The following is a 5286-nucleotide window of genomic DNA, read 5'->3' as shown; positions in this document are numbered from 1 at the left end:
ATGATCATGATCTAATACAACATCTACCATTACTTATACAACAACCTTTTTACATCAAAGAGCATAGCTCTCAACTACAAATACAATTACATCATGAATGCCATATGAATCATATACATCAATCTGCTACAAGTATCCATCCATAAGATGAAGAGAGAAGAATCCACATCCACACACAAGAGCATCCAGTGAAGAACGTCCCAATGGAAGAAAGAATCAAACCACCCAACCATGTTGAACCATAAGGAACCACCCCTCGTACTAGGAAATGAGACAAGATCTCACACACACTCTAGATCTAGGTTGACACCTAACATCCAAAGGATACAACCAAAACCACAACACAAGGCTAACTCAAAGAGCAAGACATAACTCAAGACCTCCGAAGGCAACATGTCAAATCAAAACTCAAGGTGCTAGGACCTACATGTAGGGAAAAAAGTGTCATCACAAGAAATCATAATGGGAACCTGGGCAACTGTCCTGACATCCAAGATGCTCATGTGGATCCATCTCAACCTTGATGGAGTAAGGGAGATTAGCCTACCTATATCACTAAGGCCTTCCCAATCCCATCCCATATTACCACCCCTAGGCAAGGCATTGGGGCCCCGAACCATTTCTTATCTTATTAAGATGAACTACTACTACCCAACCCTTCTAGAATTAATTAATTAAGTTGTCACTTGATTACAAGGTAAACTTTCAATGAGATATTCTAGTGATCTAGATCCTAGGTAACCTGGCTATCCACTCCTCGCAACCCCAGTCACTCACTTGGAAGCCCACTCCCCCTAGCATGCACCTAGACCTTAGGGTGTCAACACGTATAAATAATATAACATGACCAAGGGCTCTCTACAATGTATAGCCTGGTTATCCAAGATTTTCAACCAAATAAATAACATCAAATGTCATCATAGTAGCCTCATAAATTGTAAGCAAATAAATCCACAATAACAAGATTATATCCAATATGAGCTTGTGTAAATACTCACAAATAACACATAAAATCCATTCCAACCAATAAACCGGTCCTAAGACAACTCAGGAACCCCGATAATCAAAAGACAACAACCTTTGGAAAGAAACAGAACTGGAAAATTAACTCAGAAAACCCAAAAATGATCAAAACACAATAGACAGGGCAGTTCAACGCATCCATAGGAAGGAATAGTGCATAGACTAGTTCTTTTAATGCATCCACCAATTATTTTAACGCATACACCAATTTTAGTAGCTCATACAACAATTCTTTTAGCACATACACCAGAGCATGAAACAGACTCAGAGACGATCCATAAAACATTAGGATAAGTCTGAAAGTTGAATTCATTGCTTATACCAAGGGCATACTATATAAAACAAGGCATAAATCAAACATTATTTAACATAAAATAAACCAAATTATCAACAACAAATTATTAGCAATAGGACACAAGAATTCATCGACAACTCATGCCGATCAATTACATAGATGCATCCACAGAAAGCCAAATATGGAAATTCACAACAATTAGTACTAGAATACTATAGTTTTTCTCAAATTATTAAATTTCTCAAACTATACAATCAATTCTCATGACATTATCAATTTCTGAGCCCACAAATAAACTTTTCTGGAAGACATAATGAAGACAAACTTTCTAGGAAAACCAAAATTGCAGAAAGTATGAATGAAACCAACCTAGAAAAATAGAAGTGATGGCAAAAAGGGAAACTGAAGGAGCGCAAATCTGATCCAAGCAAAACTTCCAGCCAAATCCAAAATCCTCAGTTATGCAGAAATAACTTATGAGAACCAACCCCCGCCAATGCACTAAAAAACCAAAATCAAACCAAAACCATACAAATACATTGACCAATCAAAATAATAGATTAAAATATATTCCTTACCAACCCCTCTCAAATATCAAGACAAATATTAATAAAATAATATTTAATTACTTACCCCAATAACTCAACCAATAGAAAAATAGGGTAGGTAGGATAAATAAATAATCAAATAACCCAATAGGATAAAATGGATTAAAATAGTATAAACAATCAATTAATTAAATAACAAAGGCACAATAAAATATAATGGCCTAGATAAATAATCAAACCATAGTACCCAAATAAATATTAAAGCCACAACTTAATAAATAAATAACAAATAATAATAGATAATAAATAATCCTTAATATAAAATAATTAATAAATGATTCTTAATAGCAATCTCACACTATTATTAAATATTAATATCAACTATTAATTTAATTTATTATTATAAACTATATGAGCCAATTAATTAAATTAATAATTAATTAACCAATAATCACAACTCCTCAAGACAACTCAACAAGGGGGTAACACAAAATACCACATGACGCTAGATACGAATCTGAGTCAACTCAAGATACTAGACTAACACAGATATCAACTTAAACCTAGAGTGTAGAATAGGATCTCATGTCACCTCCAATCAATTTGCCATTGGGATGAAGACACGTTCATACCTATTAAGCTAGGTGGAGTCGAAGTCTGGTACCTACAAACTTGTCACCACCAATACATGTACAAGAACATATACAATAACATATATCATGGAATAGGAAGACAAGTGAAGGGGAATCACAATGTCATATCGTGTTCATGAATGAGTGGTATGACATCATCCTTATCACAAATGCATTAGAAGACAGTCACAACAACCAAGCACTATCATAATAATCATCATATCCAATATAATCATGAAATAGGATTAGTACATAGTATGTTACCATCAAATCATCATAAAGTAGACTAACCTATATCAATATGATCCATTGATGTACAAAAAGGCAAGATGAATCAAGGAGAGGCACTACATAAACTCCCATTTGAAAGCACAATTTCATAAGGTTATAAAGGGACAACAATAGGAATTTTCCATAAAATACTGAATAGATAAAGAATTTGTGAGGTTTCATTGGGTATAGAGAGCAACTTGATTTGGCGCTTCCAATAAATCTGAAGGTGAATTGGTATGTAGATCTACCTCTCTCTTATTTTCTCAGATAGTTTAAAAAATTCCATGAAATGTGTCTTTATTTCAAGCAATTGTCATGAGTAGGTATAATATACATCTACTAAATTGTAGTATTTTTTCAATGGCTTCCAAAACTCCTATTGTTTGCAAAGAGATGAAATTGATCCATGCATGGGTTAATAATTTTGATGCAAATCCAACAACATTGGTTGATTGGCCAAGAATCAATGCATCTCCTATCAATGAGTATGTCACATCAGGATTACTCGATATGGCATTCCCAACATTTTTTCCTAATGGACCATGTGATTGGTTAGAACCCCGAATGAGGCGAGTGCATTTGCATGAATTTGTGAAGCATCTATTGAGGTATAAGGATCATCATTTTGTTCAACATCCAAGATTCATATATTTTATGATGAATATAATAATGAGACATCATGCACATAATCCATTTGTAGTATTTATGAAAAGTTTTCAAGACATGTCAATCACCTTTAATGAGTTGCGTCAGCATATGGAAAACATGCGACACTCTTATCTAGCTGATAGACTAATGTGATTTGGAAGCAAACTCAGGGGTACAAGGTCATATTGGGCTCAATGTCATGTAGAATTGATAGATATGCTTCATCAAATCGGGTCTCCTACAATATTCTTTACATTGAGTGTTGCAAACATGTATTGGCTAGATTTGCATGCATTAATGCTAGGAATAACACCAAGTATTCTATGAGAAGCTCAAATTTGGCGAAGACAAAATGTTATAGACTATCCTCATATTGTTGCACACTACATGCACTTGAGACATTCAATATTTTTTTTTTTGTATTAAAGATCGAGAGTAAACAAAATACAACCAGTTGTAAACAGGGGAGGCTAAGCCTCAACCACCAAAACCACCGAGGATCTGTGTTACATTACTACAAAGTAGTCTGAAGTCAAAAAAGGACAATGCAAAAGGAGAGCCAAAGCACTACTTCAGAATGTGATCGAAAGGATCGATCCAAGTGGTCCACCCTTGGGCCCCTTCCATCCAAATCACCTTCTTTCGGTCCTGGATCTGAGTCAGCATGGCAATGTGGTCAGCCTTGGGCATCCTATTACTATTGATCTCTTTATGCAGCTTCTTTAGAGCCTCTTCAAAGGAAGATTGGTTGTTCGCAAGCCTCCTCCACTCATAGCCATCCTTCATCTCATGTATGAACATAGTGGTGTGACCATCTTGCAGGAACCAGAGGAACTTATGCCTTTCGACATTCATCAAGAAGTAGACCTGTGAAGCAATTTTAAAAAAAGTGAGTCTATGAAGAGACTTAGTAAGACATCTGCCATTGCCATTAAATTTGTCCTCATTTCACAGCTTCCAAATGAACCAAAGGATATAAGAAGATAGGATAAACCAAAATAAATTAGCATCGTTTTTTAGTCCATCAATATAACCAGTAATAATGTTAAGGGTATCCACATGATTAGGAATGAAAAAACCAAACATTAACCAAACCTCCCTAGCAAAGGAGCAGTCAAGAAAGATGTGTCTGCCAGTCTCAGGTAGTCTGGAAATGGAACACATATCAGTACTGAGAGGGTTTCTCCTTAATGGAAGTCTGTCAATAATAAGTTGTCATTTAAAACATTGAATTTTAGGGGGAACCGGGCTTTTCCATAGATGAGTAAAGCACTTATACCAAGAGTTGTCAGGCAGATCCAAGTACCATAGGATGTTAACATGTTTAATAATAGAGTCATCATTGGAGATCCAGTCATTTATGGCACGACATTTAGCATTGGGTAGGAGAGAACCATCTTTCCATTTGAGAGTCAAGAATCGGTGAGAGTCCAAATTAGTATTAGAGGGCAGGGCAAGAGCAGCACAGGCATTCTTTATCATATGGTATGTTCTTTTTTGGGTGGGAGATAGATTATAGGAAGCGCTGAGCTCTTCCTAGCTGATTAGGACACCATTCTCAAATAAGTCCTCAAAGACCCTGATGCCGGATCTGGCCCAAAGCTTGGCCGAGCAGCCTTGCATGAGGGCTAAGGGTTTATTAGCATGAAAGAGGTTCCAACAAATCAACCTTTCCCCATGAATGGTACCATTGCTGCTAACACTAGGATTGTTAATAAGATGTCTAATATGCTCACATGCTTTCCACATGGACTTAAAGGCATATGAGCCTTGCACGGAAACATGAAAGCTACCTGCCACCAGGTCAGCAAGGGGAAGGGCTTTCCAGGACTTAGCATTCTTAGGGACACCTCTCTCGATATTGTTT

This window comes from Cryptomeria japonica, chromosome 8 (assembly GCF_030272615.1).
Source record: "Cryptomeria japonica chromosome 8, Sugi_1.0, whole genome shotgun sequence".
Taxonomy (NCBI): Eukaryota; Viridiplantae; Streptophyta; class Pinopsida; order Cupressales; family Cupressaceae; genus Cryptomeria; species Cryptomeria japonica.
This window is presented reverse-complemented; position numbering follows the sequence as displayed.